Source organism: Schistocerca serialis, chromosome 6, assembly GCF_023864345.2.
Source record: "Schistocerca serialis cubense isolate TAMUIC-IGC-003099 chromosome 6, iqSchSeri2.2, whole genome shotgun sequence".
NCBI classification, from domain to species: domain Eukaryota; kingdom Metazoa; phylum Arthropoda; class Insecta; order Orthoptera; family Acrididae; genus Schistocerca; species Schistocerca serialis.
Window position 1 is genome coordinate 125,315,068 of NC_064643.1, and position 20,965 is coordinate 125,336,032.

The window sequence follows — 20,965 nt, forward strand, 5'->3', positions numbered from 1 at the left end:
TCCTGCACTTCAGCCACTGACTAGCTTACTAGCTGAGCCTCTGCCACGAGAACTGGCAATCGCAGAGAAGCCGCACACGGCACACAAACAAACTCCCAACACATATCACACTGACAGTTCCTTTGAGGACCATCGAACTTACAAACCTAAAACGACATGGCTATGTTACAGGAGCAGCAGCAACAGCAGCTGGCCTGACACTGTCGCAGAGGTTTTTTTCCCTTGGCACTTTTTTCCCTCTGCCTTTAAAACCGCTCTTCTTTCAAGCTTGACTCTGTCGAGCTTTTTCGACCACTTCTATCACCCAGATGCGCCCGTGGGTAACCCTACCCAAACGTACGGATAACATCGCAGTTACTCGCTCCTGCGATCTCCTCGATTCTAAATACTAACAATGCAGAGGTGACAGTAGACCTTTTGAGTTGGTCACCATGCTTGTGCGAGCGTGGTGGGGCTCACACCTTTGCGAAAAAAGTCGCGAAAGTATGTCAGTACTGTATTTAATAATCTACGTATTACATTATTATTCTACTTCACACCAATAATCAGTAAATGAAATCAAATTAAGAAGTAGTATTATCAAAAACTAGTTCCTAGTTAAAAACATTTTGAAAAAGAAGCTACTGGCAGATGACACAAATTTCGATTTTCAAAACAGCGAAAATTGTCAAGAGATTATAGGAACTCAATTCTTTCGCGAAATTCACGTGTTCCCTGGTAGAAGATCATTTTCCGTTTCGAAGAACAGCTTAACCGTCCATATTTTATGTAACTAGTTTCAAGAATGTGCAGGGTGTCGCGTACCTTTTGGGTAAAATTGAAGCAGGTGATAGTGGGTCCTCATCCGATTATATTCAGAAAGGAATATACTTATTTTATTATGGACATACACGGTGTACACCGCATAACAACAATGTAGCTCGTAGTAATTGTTCAAAGCGACGACCACCGTCTCGATGTGTGTATTGCAACGGCGCATGCAGTTATATCACACTCTCGCGAAGATCCTGGGTGTCTGTTGTACACCGGAACTGGAAGCGGATAGTAAACAGCGTACACCCATGGCCAATTTGTATTGGCCACAAGTGAGACCTCATTCACCTGTGATGACGTTTTCAACAGACGCAACAGCCACGCCACCCACATCGATGGCCAGCAGCAAAGATGCTCTGACAACGTAAGTACCTAATAGGACCTTATTTGCTGCCTCCCCATCTGACCGGTCCTCGAACACCTTAACAACACATACCCTCATCGTAGGAATGGAAGGGAAAGGCCTGTCCCATGGCCAACACGATCGCCGGATCTTACACAACTGGACCTTTTCCTCAGGAGTTACGTCAAGACATTGTTATATGAAACCCCAATAGAAACAGATGGCCTTCTTTCTAGGGTCCAACCTGTATGTCTCCCGGATCGAGAGTGCTGCAGAACTTCAAGCGCCGTTGTCATGCATGCATTGATACTAGGGGTCGTCGCTTTGAACAGATAGAGTGAGGCACGTTGTTGTTATGCGGTGTACGATGTGTATGTTCAAAACACTATGAATATGCATTTCCGACCATTGGTTAAATATGTCAATATAATCGGCTGTGGACTTATTACATCTATTTCAATTTGACCCGAAAGATATGAGGCACCCTGTATAAAATATTAGCCGTAACACAATATTATACAACACTGACAAATGTAGAACTCATAATACCAGTATTTACAAACGCACAAAACTCAATCTCGTGTCTGACAAGAACAAAAAAAGTAGAAAATGCCGGAAACCGCTTGTGGTGGTTTCTAGTGGGCATTACAGTATGTGATTCTCCGCTACATCATGGGACACAATCCTAGTATGCCACGTGACCGGCCCTGGAGAATGAAACCGTGCGTCAAACGGTAGTGCCCGATCCAGATGCGAATTAAAAGCTTTATCTTAGTGGCTGGAATGAGTTGCGCCACGGCCGGGTAGTTGGCTTCAGCAAGCACATCTTTTTGTTTCTCTCTCCCAGTCTGTCCTAATGACGCACGACCCAATGACTCACCAACGCCGCCACCGCAATAGGGCTTGGGATTCAATGATTTATCCAGTTGGAATCGAATTCAAAAACAGCAATTCCTTCTTACTGCTTCCTCCTATTTTTGTGGTACTGTGTTACCATAGATGTTGTTCGCATCCACAAAAGTGTTTGTTTAGTTAAGAGAGGCAGCATACAACCTCGTCACGGTGTGGTATCCAGTAATGGTTGTATTAGAACCACGACAGTTACAGAATACGAAGTAGCTACAGTTAAGACAATAATTGTCGCCAGACCACTCTGCAACCTATCTTCACCGTCTTTTGACATGGTGCATGGTTATCCGTGTGTCAGAGTAACAGCCGTTAATTCGTGTTTGCCCAGTTTACGTCCTATTTGGATCTTCCACAGACAGTATACGTGATCAACTGAAGATGACGAGCAAGTTTTCCGTGTATTTACTGTGTACCTTCAGCTACATTATTCGACTGGTCGCCCGTGAGCCACAGAAAACGACTGTGATTACTTCTCTGGTAGCTCGCGTAGAGATATGCTCTGATTCCCAGGTCAGTTTCATATGAACAGTACTGAGATCCCCGTCTCCACAGCAACAATCGGTGTCACAGAAATTTACTTGCACAAAAATTCATATACCGTCTGAGCAAAAGTAGTCGGACACTTATTAATGGACATTAATATTAGGTGTGTCCACCTTTCGCCCTTATGACGAACTGTTCTGGGTGCAGTTTCAATGAAGTGTCTGAATATCTGTGGAGGAATTACAGTCCATTCTTTCAAAAGAACTGAAGCCAGAAGAGAGAGTAATGTTGGACTGGCGTCTGGAGCAAAGACGACGCTCTAATTCATTAATTCATCCCAAAGGGTTTCATAGCGTTCAGGTCAGGATTCTGGGCAGGTCAGTCTATCTCAGGAATATTGTTGTCGACAAACCATTGATTCACATGCGCTATTTTATGACAGGGCGCGTTATCACGTTGATACAATCATCGTCTCTGAACTGCTCCTCTACAGAACACAATACACAATGCTGTAAAATATGTTCACTTTCTACTACATTTAGCGTTTTCCTAAGCGATAACGAAACAAAAAACATCCACATACCGTAATACCACCTCCTCCATACAGTACTTCGCTTTTGCTACTACACATGATGAAACGTTCTCCAGTTATTCGCCAAACCTAAATCCTTTCATCGCATTGCCATAGAGTACAGCGCCATACATCACTCCAAATCACTCATTTTCAGTCATTCACTGTCCAGTGGCACAGCTCTTTATACCACCTGAAGCTTCGCTTAGCACTGAGTGCAGAAATGTGTGGCTTACGAGGAACTGCTCGTCCATTGTACGTCATTCTCTTTTTAACACCCTACACACAGTGACTGTGGTAGCTGAACTGCTGGTAGCACTTTGCAACTCAGGAGTGACCGCTGATTTCGTGCGATTTTTTGCAACCACCCTCCGCTATGTTCGACGGTTTCTATCAGTACAAGAGGTGTTTCTTCGCGTTTCCACTTCACAGTCACATCACCAAAAGTTGACTTGGGCAGCGTGAGAAGGATTGAAATGTCCCTGATGGATCTGTTACTCAGGTGACATCCAGTTACTAGTCCCCGTTCAAAGTCACTGAGTCATCCTGACGGACCCATTCTGCTCTTACTGCTTCGCTACTGTCAATACATTGCTCCCTCCCTGCTTTAATACTGGCGGAAGCGCTTCTCGGACGTCTAGTGGTCAGTGCCGCATTAAACGTGGGTGTCCGAACACTTTCGATCAGATAGTTTACATTGGACTGACACAGTCAAGACCTCCCCTAGTTCTAGAAAGAACGTCAAACTGCCAGGTTCTGTGTGAGCTATTGTAAATGCAACTAAACCAAGTGCCATCTCACACATATCAATTTAGAAAAGGTGATCTACAAATGCCAACTTAAGTTACCCTATCACGGAATTTGTAACGAATGAACTTGGGTTTAAAATGATACAGTGGATCAAGTCTTAGAAGGGCAGAAAATACAGAGAAACCACGAAATTATCCTGCAATTTGAATGTCGTACAGACAGTTCGAGGCACTAGTGTTTCGAACTCTTTGATCATTTTCTTGGCACCAACGAGTTTACATCAAGAAACGAGGTTAGGTGTAATACATAGAGATGACGAATGTATAATGATCAGTGTCAGCATCTTTATTTAGCTTTGTGATGACGCATCGTAGCAACGAAGTCTGGCGCTCGTCAGCAAAAGCACGAGATTGTATCTGTTATAGCAGCAATTAATGACAACTGACAATGAAGTCATCGCCTGGGCGACAGTCAAAATGAAGGTATGAAAAACACAAGGAAAACCAGGCGATTATTATCGTGTAAACTTTGCCACGTTAACTGAGATCCATTTCATGCACGACCCGTGGACGTTAGTGGTGAAATTCGTTTGGATCACGTTAAACAGCCACCTGACGTGACAACAGGTCGAGAACATCCGTGGCAGACAAATGAGTCGATTGAGCCACCAGTAACTAGTTTTAAATCACCGAATATCACTGCCGCTGCGGGTCGGACTTGCGTCTGCTAGGCGCTCCTACGTCCTCCTACAAAGTGAACAGCCATCGCAAGGTAATGCTGCATTGCAGTAACTCTGCTGGCTTCAGAGGGCTCAAAATCTCGACTGGAATAAGTATTTCGTTTTCCAAGTCGTTATCCAACAGTTCTCGTGTACGAGTTGGCTGATCTCACCTTCGAGAACCCTTGAAAAATACAATGTACGAGGGCCGTTCAGAAAGTAACCTCCGGTTGATTTAAAAAAATACACCAAGTTAAATAAAAATACTTTAATATATACATCTTACAACTACATCTTTGCACTATTTTTCTACATAGTCTCCATAGCGATTGAGGCACTTATCGTATCTCTTCACAAGCTTTGAAATTCCTTCTGCATAAAAATCACCCGCTTGTGCCTGGAGCCAGCCTGTGACCGCATCTTTGAGCTCTTCGTCGTCATCAAACCGCTGTGACCCGAGCCATTTCTTCAAATGCATGAAGAGGTGATAATCACTTGGCGCCAGGTCTGGGCTGTAAGGTGGATGGTTGATAACGTCCCACTTGAAGGACTCAAGAAGGGCCGTTGTTCTGCGAGCAGAGTGAGGACGGGCGTTATCGTGCAAAAAAACGATACCGGAAGTCAGCATACCACGGCGTTTGTTCTGTATAGCCCGTCGTAACTTTTTTATTGTTTCACAGTACACGTCTTGATTAATGGTCGTACCACGTTCCATGAATTCAACCAACAACACCCCTTTGGCATCCCAAAACACCGTTGCCATCAGTTTTCTGGCAGAAAAATGTTGCGAGGCTTTTCTTGGTTTGGTAGGCGAATTTGAATGTGCCCACATCTCTGATTGTTCTTTTGTCTCAGGGTTCACGTACTTAATCCAGGTTTCGTCACCGGTCACGATTCTGTTTAACAATGGTTCTCCTTCGTCCTCATAACGTGACAGAAAGTCTAATGCAGAGGCCATTCTTTGAGTTTTGTGGTGGTCGGTAAGAATTTTGGGCACACATCGTGCACAGAACTTACGGTAACCCAATCTTGCTGTCCTATCTCGTACAAGAGAGTCTTAGAAATCTGTGGAAAACCAGTAGACAACTCCGACATTGAGAAACGTCGATTTTCACAAACTTTTGCATCAACTGTCTGAACGAGTTCGTCAGTCACCAATGATGGTCTACCACTCCTCTCTTCATCATGAACGTTTTCTCGTCCACTTTTAAATAAACGTACCCATTCACGGACAACTCCTTCACTCATAACTCTTGGTCCGTACACGGCAAAAAGCTCACGATGAATAGCTGCTGCAGAATATCCTTTGGCTGTAAAAAACCTTATGACAGCACGCACTTCACATTTGGCGGGGTTTTCTGTTGCAGCACACATTTCAAACTGCCACAAAAACTAAACTAGCGCAGGTACGACGTTCACTCGACGACGGCTTGATGCCGACTGACCTGTTGAGTGCGTGAACGCACAGATGGCGTCGCTACTCCCCCCACAACCCGCACTGAGACCAATCGGAGGTTACTTTCTGAACCGCCATCGTATTTCTGCAACAAGTCCATGGACACACCAAGCAGATGCATCTAGGCGCCAGGTCAAGAGGAGTACAAGCACCGTGTGGCCAGATTTGCTGAGCGCTAAAAAAACGTAGTCCGATCTATAACACAGACGGAAAAGAGGAACAGAAGACAGCAAAAGAAAGCAGGGAAAAACAGCGCTAACAACTGAAGGAAAAATCGGAAGATTTAGTCTCAGTAGAAAATGCGGTGCTCAGTATACGTATGTGATTTGGCTCAACAGAGAGAGTGGAACTTCATTCAAACACGTAGAGCATACTGACATGGCTAGTCAGGCAGCAGTTAGTATGAAAAGAAACCAGGAATTTATCGTTCTTTATTAAAGTGCATAGAAGTTAGGAGCAGTTATAAATGGCCAGTTCTGGCTGAAATTACCCAATAGAACTATGACACACGGATAATTGTGGTTTTATCCCTTTCCCTATCACAACTACCTCCTCCTCCCCGCCCGCTTACAGGAAATTCAAAACAACTCACACGTATAACACCTCAAACACGTGTTTTCGGCTGAGAGATCCTGGATTGAATTTTTCTGATGTTTTCGGTACTCAATCGATTACTCTAATTTAGAATTGCGAGTGTGTAACGAGATTTACATCTTATGTTTCCATGTTTCAAAACTGGTGAATGCATCTTTCGGAATGTTAATACTTTCAATATTTTCTGCTATTTAGACTCTTATACATTACTTGTATATAATCTTGTTTGCATCTGATAGGTTCTAGATTCAAGAATCAGTGGGGACATTCTGGTTATTTGTGTTACACGGGTCGTGAGTACTAGTTTTTCTGTTATTGAATATACACATATCACCTCAGTTCCGAGAGTTTGGGAATCTGAGCAGAAAATTAGAATAGAGATCAACATAAACATCATTTCCGCCCTTTTTATTGCTCATGAAAACCACACATTACATGTTTTACCACCGTACAGTGAGACCTTCAGAGGTGGTGGTCCAGATTGCTGTACACACCGGTACCTCTAATACCGAGTAGCACGTCCTCTTGCGCTGATGCATGCCTGTATTCGTCGTGCCATACTATCCACAAGTTGATCAAGGCACTGTTGGTCCAGATTGTCCCACTCCTCAACGGCGATTCGGCGTAGATCCCTCAGAATGGTTGGTGGGTCACGTCGTCCATAAACAGCCCTTTTGAACCTATACTAGGCATGTTGGATAGGGTTCATGTCTGGAGAAAATTCTGGCCACTCTAGTCGAGTGATGTAGTTATCCTGAAGGACGTCATTCACAAGAGGGGCGCGCGAATTGTCGTCCATGAAGACGAATACCTCGCCAATATGCTGCTGATATGGTTGCACTATCGGTCGGAGAATGGCATTCACGTATCGTACTGCCGTTACGGCGCCTTCCATGACTACTAGCGGCGTACGCCGGCCCCACATAATGCCACCCTAAACCAGCAGAAATCGTGCACCTTGCTGCACTCGCTGGACAGTGCGTCTGACGGTTGTCTGGTTGAAGGCATATGCGACACTCATCAGTGAAGAGAACGTGTTGCCAATCCTGAGTGGTCCATTCGGCCTGTTGTTGGGCCCATCTGTACCGCGCTGCATGGTGTCGTGGATGCAAAGATGGACCTCGCCATGGACGTAGGGAGTGAAGTTGCGCATCATGCAGCCTATTGCGCACAGTTTGAATTGTAACACGACGTCCTGTGGCTGCAGGAAAAGCATTATTCAACATGGTGGCGTTGCTGTCAGGGTTCCTCCGAGCCATAATCCGTAAGTAGCGGTCATCCACTGCAATAGTAGCCCTTTGGCGGCCTGAGCGAGGCATGTCATCGGTAGTTACTGTCTCTCTGTATCTCCATCATGTCCGAACAACATCGCTTTGGTTCACTCCTAGACGCCTGGACACTTCCCTTGTTGAGAGCCCTTTCTGGAAAAAAGTAACAGTGAGGACGTGATCGAACCACGGTATCGACCGTCTAGGCATGGTTGAACTACAGGCAACGCGGTCCGTATACCTCCTTCCAGGTGGAATGACTGGAACTGGTCGGCTGTCGGACCCCCTCCGTCTAATAGTCATGCTCATTCATGGTTGTTTACACCTTTGGGCGGGTTTAGTGGCATCTCTGAATAGTCAAAGGGACTGTCTCTGTGATACAATATCCACAGTCAACGTCTATCTTCAGGAGATCTGGGAACGGGGTGATGCGAAACTTTTTTTGATGTGTATAAAAGATAGTTACGATGTATGACACTTATAGCTCAAGCTTTAAGTTACTTAGCTGGTTTGACAACACTATAATTACTATTAGTTGCAATATCCTCCTCTTCCTTGTACCTCATTGTCAATAGCTTAACATTTTTCCCACAAGTCAAATGGATATAATGAATCTTGTTATTCAGAGCATAGGTTTTATTTTGGAAATAAGGAAAAGGGAATAAGGTAACACAGTTTTTATATTTATTTAAATATTTCGGTTATATCAAGTCTACATTAATATGGTTACACAGTAGCAAATGCAGACATTACAGTAAGAATTTAAAACATCACTTTTCCAGTCGTGTACGTGTTATCTCTTCCTCCTAATAGGCATTCATTGCATTTATTCCAATTTACGTTAGTATGTTTATATAATAGCAACTACAGACATTACAATAAGGATTTAAACACCTGTTCTCCAGTGTATTTATGCATTTCAGATTCTGACACACATACAGTATCTGTTTCTGTAATTCACGTCCTCAAACATGAGTGCAGTGTCTCTCTTTGCTAATACCATGGAGACAAAACAGTGTTAGTTTTGACTCTGTTTTGTGTACCCTTCATCTACGTTAGGTGGAGGGCTGGTCGTCAGTGTCGCACACCAGTGTCTCAAATAACACTAGACTCGTTAACTGTTCGTATGTTAAGTAGAGGAAAAGAGTACAGAAAGTCTTGGATGAGTGTAAACGTAGTTATAAGGAATGTCTATTCTAGTATTAAGAATGTGTGAAACACAGAGGGTACAGTTGGTACGAGCACTGTTGGTTGCTTGAGTGGAGAAGAGTCGTGATGGTATGATGAGTGAGAAATTGTTTTAGTAGTTGTTGTTATAGGGGGTAACACACATCCGGTAGTTATCAATAACAGTGAAGTAATGATGTATGAAAACATGAATGAGAATGGCTGGGCAACAGCCAATAACCTAACACTTTAAGAGTAAATTTACGGCTTCTGGACATTGTGGTTCAAGTCACTTTGCTTGAAGAAGAAATATGCAAATAATATATGATATATTCAAGTCTGTGGAGGCTTTTGTTACAGCCTCTCATGGATAGGGACCAGAGGGCCAAGTTTTTCCAAAGGGGGAAGGTGTAGTGCTGCCACTAAATTTTGGGCACTGATGTGGAAACAGCAGCGCTGCTACGGCTGTGTTGGAAAACAGTGGCAGCGACTGACTGACGCAATGGTATGCCTGTTTCATCAACATGCCTGTTTATTTACCAACAGGTGGATCAGGTCGCACCTCATAATTCTGGCGTTGTACGAGAATTGCAGTGCAATTACAGGGAAGAACAGGCGTTTTGTATGTCACTAAGCCACGGGGTGTACATGGTTGGAAGCTGTGGCTCAACGTAACAAATGTGCCATTGAACAGTATAAATACCCGTTGATTTTAGCTGAGATATGCACAATCTGGTTGCACCCACCACGACTTGCGGGCCACGCCAGTTACCTTCAGGTTATGGGTCAACAAGCAGCTGACACCAGACTGTGCCACCACCTCTTCCAGACCAGTCCAGGTGCGAAGTCCACTACCTGTGGAGTCGGTGCTGCGCAGTGGATGAGCCACCCACATGCTCCCCACAGCAGCAGCCCAACTTCTGCACTGGAAGACAACACTGTGTGCCCAGAGTGAAGCAGTGGTCCACCCCTTGCTTCCTGTGTGAACTTAGCAGTAGCCCTATTATTGTCCAGTGGGGCAAGTTCTTCTTCTGTGTCCCGACGTCTCCATGAGAATTCTGAGAAATGAATGCGACACTGTGATTGCTGCATGCTGCCACACTGTGCAACCTGGAGCACACGTTTCTGAGGGGAGAAAACAAGTATAAGCAATGTTGAGTGCAGATATAGCTAGACACGCCGCTGCTCGCTGGCTTCCACAGTGCTGAGTGGGCATCCATACCACACGCCCAAGGGAATGGGATCACTACACCACAGTACTGTGATTCAATGTCGTAGTACAAGTTGAATAAAAGTGTTTTACATCTCAGTTGCGTTTTCCTAGCCACTACTAGACAACACCACTGTCGCCATCCCATACTGCACCTCAACCTTTACACCGTAGTAACCTCTCACCTCCAGGTCACTAAAATATGTATGTGTGATGGAAGTGTGTGAGATAGTTTGCAAGGTATGTACGAGTTACACGGTAGTGACTGCAGTCTTTTTGTCATTGGCAGGAGCAAGCATCAGAATTTTGGAACATAAATCCATATTGCTATGACACAGACATAGGAATGATGTCACTGCAAGGCTCATGAAGCTCTGCAAGAGTTTAAAACTCAGATAGTAACTGCTTTGCAAAATTCCTTATGACATACAATTTAACATATTTCAGTTCGAAGCGTATGACCATACTACTTAGTATGCTCTGAGAAGCTTTTCAGAACATTGTTAGTTACAGAAGCAACAAAGCTCCTTGCAAAAACGTTATCCACATCATCATGCCAGAAATGCTACAGTTCAGTAAAGGGCTCACCATTATTATTGAGCATAGGGTTCTAGCACAGTATTGTTCAGGAATTTATGGCAGGATAATGTGGTTCAACACTGAGTTCCAAAATCTGTCGTTCTCAGAAATTTCTGAACACATTATGGAAGAAGAAATATAACTATGGATAGCTGCCACCGGTCACTTGTGAAGACTTTATTTATGTGCATGAACAAGTTTTCAAGCCATTTCAGGCTCGTTTTCAATTGAGTTATGCAACAGATCACATGAGCCTGCAATGATTCGAAAACTGATCCATAGAAATATAATAAAATTTCATAAGCGACAAGTAGCAGCCATCTGAGTCATATTTCAGTTACTATACAATCACTGTGTTCTTCAGTATTCGTGATGGATAATCTTAATTTAAGCAACAGGACTGTATCTTTATACCCAATCAAATTCTCAATACATGCCTGGAAGTTTTTTTTCTAAATTCACAATGTATAATTGAGAATGGCAATATTGTTTCATATAACAGACCAATAACATTAATGAAACAGGAAGAGAAACTGTCATTGACTGATAGAGCACTATAATTTTTGCTTTGAGTTGTATCGTCTTTCTTTGCTTCTATACATTCAGTATTCATTCAACTGCTACCTAGAAAGCTGAAATACAAGGATACTTCTTATAAGAATATGCATGATATGAGGACGCATACACATACAGTAAAACTTTTAGTACTGTGACTTACCTTCGTCTAATACCTGTACCAGCTTTGTCTTCCAAGATGTTAAGTCGCGAATGGACAAAGTTGGAGGCAAAGACAACTACATTTTATGCTATTAGCCACACCAAGTGCAACGATGACAGGCTTATGACCACTTGAGATCATCCTCTATTAATAAATAACGTAACTTGCGAATCACAGATGCAGGGAGCCGAACATGAATATACACTGTGTAGTCATATTAATGTGACCACGTGTAAAAGCCGGAAAAACCACCTTTTGCGGCACGAGCTGCGCGAGAAGAGAGTCAGAGACGTTCTAGAAGGTACCTAAAGGGATGTATACCCCCGCCGGCGAAACATTGCACTTGACAGTTCGCTTTTTGTCTAGTTAGGTTGGCTATACTGTAATAGCGATGTTGCAACAGCAGCCCCTATACACACAGCAGACGATACAGTTTTCCGTCCCGTCTCGTAAATGCAAGCGATTGAGCAATTACAGTGTATATAAAAACTCGTTTTTAGTTGTACTAGAATGATAGGAAGTAAACAACCGTATAATAATGCATGTAAAAGCATAACAATGCGCACCCTTTCGATAACGGAGCAAAGAAATTAAAAAAAAAAAAAAAACAAGCATCTGACGACTGGTACTTTAAAATCAATAATGTATGTAGTTTACAAAATAAATAATAGCCGAGATTGCAATAAATAACCAATATTAGTAATTTTTCACTCACCATTTTACAGCGATAATGGCGCAATTCCATCCAGCTTGCCATCGTCACTATTGTCCGATTCATCGCCAAAACCGTCTTCATCGTCGTCATCAGCAAGACAAATCATTAACTGTTCATGGCCACTGATAATGCCTTCTATTGTCTGTGCTTCTCGTATAAGCTTCTCGACGTGCTCTACTTTTTTTCTCCATGAGGCTGCATCCACAGTCACAAGAGCTTCACGCAACAGCTTTTCTACCTCTGTTATTGTAAAGGACTTTTTGTTGTTCCTTACATACATTTTTACATCACTCCATATTAACTCAGTAGGGTTGAAATGGCAGTGACATGGTGGCAGCCTTATTACAGTATGACCCTGCTCCTTGGCAATTTTGTCTACTACATATGTAGGTGTCGTAGGCTTATTTTCTTTAACAAGGGAATATAACAGGACCTTTGTCATACTCATATCCGCTGCAATATTTCGAGTCTGTAACCACTGCACCATAACTTCTTTCCGATCATTTGTGGTTGGGGCTTTGTTGTGTATCAGCGAATAATATGGAGCATTGTCCATTACAATTGTTGTAGGGGCAGAAAATTGTTTTAAAAGGTTCCTGAACCACTCAACAAATCGTGTGTGATCCATATCTTCATGGTGATCACCAGTCTTTTTTAATCTAAAAACTAAAAGTGCGTCAGGGACAAAACCATTGGAGGAGCCTGCATGGACCACAATTAATCTAGCTCCTCCTCCCGTCGGCTGATGGCCGCTACTGCTGGGTGTGTTATCCGTCCATCATTTACTGACAGCTTCCCCGGCATTAACCCACGTTTCGTCTAGCCAAATTATGGAATGAATGTCACTGCCCACAATTTTGTGCAAGAAAATGCTACGAGCGGTAACAATATGTGCCCTCTCTAACAGTACTTTGCGTCCGTCTAGCGTTTTGTAACGGAAACCCATATTTTTTAGCACAATTTTTAGTGATGTTTTACCACCCCTGAAGAGTTCACTTTCTTTTAAAGAGATTAATAACTTAGCTACAGTCGGATACTCTTTTCTGCTGTAGTAAGCACAAACATGCCTACGAACTGCATCAGTCTGGTAAGAATCTAAATCTGTGATAGGACTAGGCCGCTTTTTCTTCTTTCCCGGGGTTGATAAAAATGTATTATTTGACCCAGACAGCTCGGAATCATTACGGCTCACTTCAGTATCTTCCAAGTTTTGTAGTAATACTCCCTTACTTACTACGGTTCTTGCACTAATACCAAGAGTTTTCGACGTACGTTCCACTCCTTTGTCGGCAGGAATTGATGGCTGTCCATGAATGCTTACGTAGTTTTCCTCCTGCCCGTAAAACTCACGAGTTCTGCGTAGTAACTCCAGTGCCTGGCTGTTTAGCGGCACCCCTCGACGCAAAGGATTTTCACTAGGTGAACAAAGTCTTTTCGGTGGCATTTTCCAAGTATGTAAACTCACAACGTAACAAAACTCACAACGATATAGCACACAGTACAACGAAAACACGCGGTAAACAACATACAATTCACGTTGTATACACATTCACTAAACAAAGCCGGCAACGCGGGAACTTGGACGCCACAGCACGTGAGTAACAGCACTTCACCAGTGCTCACTGCGCTGTGATTGGCTGGCGCCCCACGCTGAACGCCTAGCGCCTATCGTTCTTCACTTGTTACTCTGTTACGCTGCCAACTTCATACGCAAACGTCAAGTGCAATGTTTCAGCGGCCCGGGTATAGAGCCATGTCCACTCCAGTGCCGTGGCCAGTTCTCGGTTGAGCATCCATGGCGCCAATCCTAGGAGTTTGGCGGCCAGGGGAGTACAGGAAACACATCCGGGTGCACTTCGAACCATACATGAACACTGCAAGCTGTGTAGTGATGGGACAATCGACTATTTTTATCAATCTACTGGTCAGTCGATTGTTTTTTCTTTCAGTCGTTTTTTCAGTAAAATGAAAATAGCCTCTGCATGGAATGTTTTCACTCATTCTCTGGATTTCATTGGTTAACTCAACGCGAGACAACCTTCTGAAACAAGTCTCCCTCGGTTGCAGCCGTTGAATGAATTTTTTTCACTCAGGCGCTAGGTTTGAGTGCTTTTTGCCTACACATTCTTCACCTTTTTCCGGGGAGACGCGTGGCGCCGCCACTGTAGCCTCCTCCTCTGGGTGCTAGCACCAGGGACATAGACGGCGCGAGGAGGTGGCGCGGTAGCCGGCGCCAGCGGAACAGTTGGGACCCGTGCTAGCGTTCGGCCAACGCGTCACCTCCTCGCGCCGGCTGCGACCCAGGCCACGGCGGCTGTAGGACACTGACTTGCGGCGTGCGCGACAGAGGCAATTAATTAATTTTCCACAAAAACATAACGCAAACAGTCGCAAAATTGGTCAATGCTCCTTTCTTCTTCATATGTTCCTAAGAGAACTCCTATGCTTGCCTAGTATTGTTCTCCCAGCGGCCCTTTATTAGTTATGTGTTAATTGAACCTTGAACAGTTTGCACAGCAACCTATTTATCAGTTTTAAGTGTTGAAAAGAAGAATTAGTCTTCAGTACATTATGAGACATGTGTTTATTGCTTGTCTTCACGTACACCTGAGGTGAGGGTATGTACACCCCGTTTGTGTTGTATGCCACTGCTTTACTTTGCTTATTGAAAGTACTACAGATTGGTTTTACTCCGATTAATAAATAGATAACTCGGTCAGCTAAACAGTACTTTCAGTTGAACAAACGAATGAATAAAAGCTTCAATTGACAGATAAACGGCTGCTTGCACTTAAAAGGGAAAGAATGAATAACTCAAGTCAGTACTATGCACGGAAAACGCCACTGAAGTGTATTGACTGTTTTCCCGCCGATATGTAAATCTACAAGCGACTGGTTCAATTCTTTTCATTCAGCTGCTCTCATAGACTGGTTTCACTCGAAAGAATGAATGAATAATTCAACTGATATGTAAAGCTACAATCGAATGAGTCAATTGTTTTCAAACAACCAACTGAACCAATTGTTTTAATCCGGTTGTCCTCATCTCTAGAGCTGTGTGACACATTGTATTGTCATGTTGGTAGATGCCCTCGTGACGAGGAAAAGTAGAACGCACTTAGGGATGGACATGGTCCCCAAGGATAGATGCACACTTATATTGATTCATTGTGCCTTTCAGAATGACGATGTCACCCAGAGAACGCCACGAAAATATTCCCCAGGCCATAGAGCACCTGCTGGTTGCAGGATGTTTGCTTTCAGACGTTTCACACCGTAAACGCCAAAGGCCATCTGTCTGAAGGAGCATAAAACGTGGTTCATCTAAAAAGGCCACCTGTCGCCACTCAATGGATGTCCAGTTGCGGTACTGGCCTGCAAATTCCAGCCTTCGTCGCCGATGAACAGCAGTCAAGATGGGTGCATAAACAAGGCGACTGCTGCAGAAGCCCATACACAGCAATGTTCGCTAAACAATCGTTGAGAAGGCACTGTTGATAGCCTCTTGTTTCATCTGGGCTATCACATTAATGTGACTGGGCTACACGTATGTATGCATGCATGCATATAAATAGAAGAAAAAGAAAACGAAATACCGTTACATTCCATTTTCGAAGCTCCATTGGCAGTGGCACTAGTAATGAAAACAGTGGTATGTTCGTCACTCACTACGAATAGCGTGCTGTGGATGCCGCCTTATCTAGGCGTTCCGATGAAGGCAGGGAAGCCGAGGATAAGAAATGGAGGAAGCGGCACTTCGTTTTCCATTGATTAAAGTTCCTGTAAAACTTGAGTGAAGTTATATTCTGTGACTCCTGACAAACGTAGCTCAAAACTGGAAGACGAGAAAAACGTTTTGCTGCTAGAGCTTATCTCAATATTTTGTTTTCAGTTGCTTTCGGCACGGTTCAATGCATACCGCATTTCCTGAAACAATTATTATTCAGTAGGTTGGAAGTTGTTGTACAGGTCCCATAGCTCTTAATAAAATGAACCTGGGCATAAATGTAGCTATCGCTCTGAATCGCTATATGTCTGGACATTGTATGGGGGTGAGTATTTCGTCATTGCCTAATACCATTCAAGCAAATGACTTGTGAAAATTATTCCCTATGCCCAAATCTTTTGTCGTATTTGACAGGTTTTAAGCCCCCCTGCGCATCTGGGGGTTAGAATAGGCCCGAGGTATTCCTGCCTGTCGTAAGAGGCGACTAAAAGGAGTCTCACACGTTTCGGTCATGTAAGTTTAGGTCCCAATCTACGGTTTTACTGCCACTTTCCAAATTACACAGAAGTGCATACCATATGGGGAAGGACGCCTTATGTGGCGCACGGATTATCTATAGTGCCCTTTGATTCAATCTCCTTAATGTCTTGTCGTCATGGCTTTGCATCTCCACTTGCAATTCAGCTATTTGGGCGAGGACATTCTCCAGGGTATGTCATCTACTTCCATCGTCTCTTGTCCTCTTTCGCCCCGATGTCACTATTGGATTCCTGTGCACCCAATATCCAGCATGGTAGCCAGTCCATTGTGGTGGGGCTGTCATGTACCCATTTGGTGGTAGCCCCCTGACAACACAGGTATCACACTGCTGATGCCTGAGCTGTAAACTCCCCGCATATGCCAAGGAGTAGATGCCCATTTCCTGGAGCATCAGGACTCCCAGCAATGGCCATAATGCCAGGTGGCCTTTGCTGTGGCTGAGTGGCGTCCATGGGGGAGCCCCTCATCGGAGTGGGTGGCATCAGGGCGCATGACCCACAATTAAGCGGACTAAGTCATCTTTTGCTGCAGACCGAATGGCCCCAGCTGTCTCTAAGAAAGGAAAGGTTGATTACGATGCTGACAGGTATGACTCTAAGTCGTTTCCCTCCCTAGCAAGACCATAGGTAGGAACATAGGGCTTCAGAGTGACAGGATCCCTATTCACCATGTTACTTAGATTGCAGCAGAACTGGAGTGTTGACAAGCTGGGTGATATTCCTGTTTCAGTCACTCCCCACAAACGCCTCAATATGGTCCATGGAATTATTTTTCATCGTGACCTCCTGTTACAGTCTGATGACGAGCTACATGCCCATTTAGAACGGTGGGATGTCCATTTTGTCCAGTGCGTTCACAGGGGATCCATCCAAAGACAGCCGGCCGAAGTGGCCGTGCGGTTAAAGGCGCTGCAGCCTGGAACCGCGGGACCACTACGGTCGCAGGTTCGAATCCTGCCTCGGGCATGGATGTTTGTGATGTCCTTAGGTTAGTTAGGTTTAAGTAGTTCTAAGTTCTAGGGGACTAATGACCTCAGCAGTTGAGTCCCATAGTGCTCAGAGCCATCCAAAGACAATAAAGTTGCCACTGGGTACTTCATCTTGGCCTTTGAGGGTAATTCAATACCTGAAAAGGTCAAGGTGATGGTGTACCGACATGACATCAAATCCTATGTCCCTCCCCCTATGCGGCGCTTCAAGTGCTGGAAATTTGGGCACATGTTCTCCCAGTGCCCTTCCAGAACCACATGTAGAGAATGCGGACATTTGCTGCATCTGAATACTCCATGTGCGCCACCTCCCACCTGTGTGAACTGTGGACAGCATCACTCCCCCTGCTCGCCGGACTACCCATTCGTCCAAAAGGAGCACAAGATTATGGAGTGCAAGACCGTGGACAGCTATCTTATCGTGAGGCTAAACTCAAATACGAACGACTGAACCCTGTGTTCCCATGCTATCTTCTCATGCTGCCACTGTGATGGCGTCACCATCGATGACGCCGTTATGCCCATTCTCTAAGGTCGCTCCAGTGGGCCCTCAGGGACACCCATCTCCCTCCCCCTCCCCTCCGTCCAGCTGGCCGGGGGCATGTCTTCTTCTGTTGCTCCCAAAGCTTCTACTTTGGGACCATCACCCCCCAAAATGCTGGGGACATTTGTCCCTTCCCCCAGCCAGAGAAGCAATGGCCTCCTCCAGCTCCTCTTGTGCGGAAGGGGTCCTTGGGACTCTACCTTCCACAGTCCCCCCCCCCCCCCCAGTTGCACCAGCCAGTGGTTGAAATAGCAACTAGCTGCTGGTCGAAGGGCTTCATATTCTTCCTCTGTTCCTCTGTCCATAAATGTACTGCTGGAAGCCCTCCCAGCAAGCCCCTAAGGAGCGGCGAGAGGGGAAACCTTCAAAGAAAAAGTCCGCCAAGAAACGGGAGCCTCCAGTGCCCCCTTCACCAGCACACCCCCACAGCTCTGCGTCTGAGGATGAGGTGGAGATTCTGGCATCCCTTGAAGATCTAGCTGTCACTCATGCCTCGGATACCATGGTACTGGATTCGAACATTCAACCAGCGGCGACAGGTGATGCTGAGACCTAATTTGCCTCCTCAGTCACTCTATGCCACACCAGACGACAAAAAGCGTCATTCTCCAGTGCATCTGCGGCTATTTTATCTCCCAACTGGCTGAGTTAAGTCAACTTTTAAGCAGTACATCTGCTTTTTGCATTGTCCTTCAGGAGACGTTGTTTCCTGCAATGCAGACCCCCACCCTTCGTGGCTATGGGGTGGGGGGGGGGGCTACTACGAAAACTGTCCCACCTGTGACAGACTGTCAGGTGGAGTATGTATTTTCGTCCTTATCTCTGTCTGTAGTGAACCAATGCCCCTTCAAACACCCTTAGAAGCTGTGGCTGTCAGGGTGGGAGCAACACTGGAAATTACCATCTGTAACATCGACCTAAGTTCAAAATGTTGAAGTACCACCCCACGTTTTGGCTGCACTCATTTCGAAACTCCCCAACCTTTCCCCCTTCTGGGTGATTTTAACGCCCATCACCCTTTGTGGGATGGAGCCAAGGTTAATAGCCATGGCAAAGATGTTGAGGACCTTCTAACACACCTCGACCTTTGCCTGCTAAATACAGGAGCCCCCACACATGGCACATGGCACATATTCGGCCAAATCATATCTTGGTTTGCAGTCCTTGTGTGCTACTGACCACTGTCCGCTCTTCCTGTCCCTACGGCAGTGTCGCTTGTCTCAACTCTTGCCTAGGTGGGTTCTTCCCAAGGCTGACTGGAACACTTTCACATCTGCTACGAACATTAAGTATCCGCTGCATGTCATCATCGATGATGTGATCCATGTCGTCACTAATACCATTGTTGCTCCAGCCGAACCAGTAATCCCACGTTTCTCCAGTTGCCCCTGGCAGAAGTCAGTGCCTTAGTGTTCGCCGGAAATCGCTGCGGCCATTAAAGACCATAGGTGGCCTCCAATGTCATAAGTGCCAACCCTCCCTAGAGAACCTTATTGCCTTCAAAAGGCCCTTTGTGCGGGTTTGCCTCCTCATCAAACGAAGGAAGCAGAAGTGTTTGGATCACTGTGTATCCACCGTTGGCACGCGAACCTCCCCCTCCCAGGTTTGGACCAAACTCCGCCGACTTTACGGCTATCACAACCCAGCAGGTGTACCTGGACTTTCCAAAAATGGAGCTGTATCTGCCAATACCAACACAATTGCAGAGCATCTTCCTCAGCATTATGCTCACATAATTGCATTGGAGAATTACCACTCCACCTTTCGTCTCGTCAAACAGAGGTTGGAGCGACAACACCTCTCTTTTTCTCCATGCCACCCTAGGCCTTATAATGCTCCTTTCAATGAGTGGGAATTTCTCAGTGCCCTTTCCGACTTGTCTGACACATCCTCTGGCTCAGATCGCATCCATTCACAAATGCTAAAACATCTGTCAGCAGGCCACTTCCTTGCTGTCTTCAACTGCATTTGGAGTTATGGCGAATTCCCATCGCAATGGTGGGAAAGTGTCATAATTCTAGTCCTAAAACTCAGGAAGAACCCACTAGATATTGACAGCTATCGTCCCATCAGCCTCACTAACGTTCTGTGCAAGCTGCTTGAATGTGTGGTAAGCCAGCAGTTGTGTTGGCTCCTTGAGTCTCAGGAACTTCTGGCTCTGTACCAGAACGGTTTTCGCCAGGGACGCTCCATTATCGAGAACTTGATGTACCTGGAGTCTGCCATTTGATCAGCCTTTTCCCAATGACAACACCTCATTGCCATCTTTTTCGATCTCACGACAATACCACTTGGCGACGCTACATCCTCGCTACTCTACATGAGTGGGGTCTTCAAGGCCCACTCCCGATTTTTATACAGAACTTTTTGTCACACTGCACTTTTAGAGTTCGCATCAGTGTTTCCCATAGTGCACCCCATATACAAGAGAATGAGGTCCCGCAGGGCTATGTCCTGTGTGTCACAACCTTTTTAATTGCCATCAATGGTCTCCCATTAGCAGTAGGATCGTCAGTATCTCCCCTCCAATACGCTGACGGTCGTCGTCGTACCATCCACCCCCATCCAAAACTTTTCCTCGATGACCAACTGCTAGATATAGTGGAGTCTTACCGCTTTCTGGAACTGGTCTTCTATGCCCGCTTAAATTGGCTTCCCCACCTTCGTCAGCTTAAGGACAAATGCTGGCAGCACCTTAATCTTATTCTATGCCTGAGTCGCACTGACTGGTGTGCTGATCGTCGTACATTGCTGCAGCTGTACCAAGCCCTTGTACAGTCCCGTATTGATTATGGGAGCGTGGTATATGGTTCGACAGCCTCCTCTACATTGATTCTACTAGACCCAATCCACCACTGTGGAGTTCACCTAG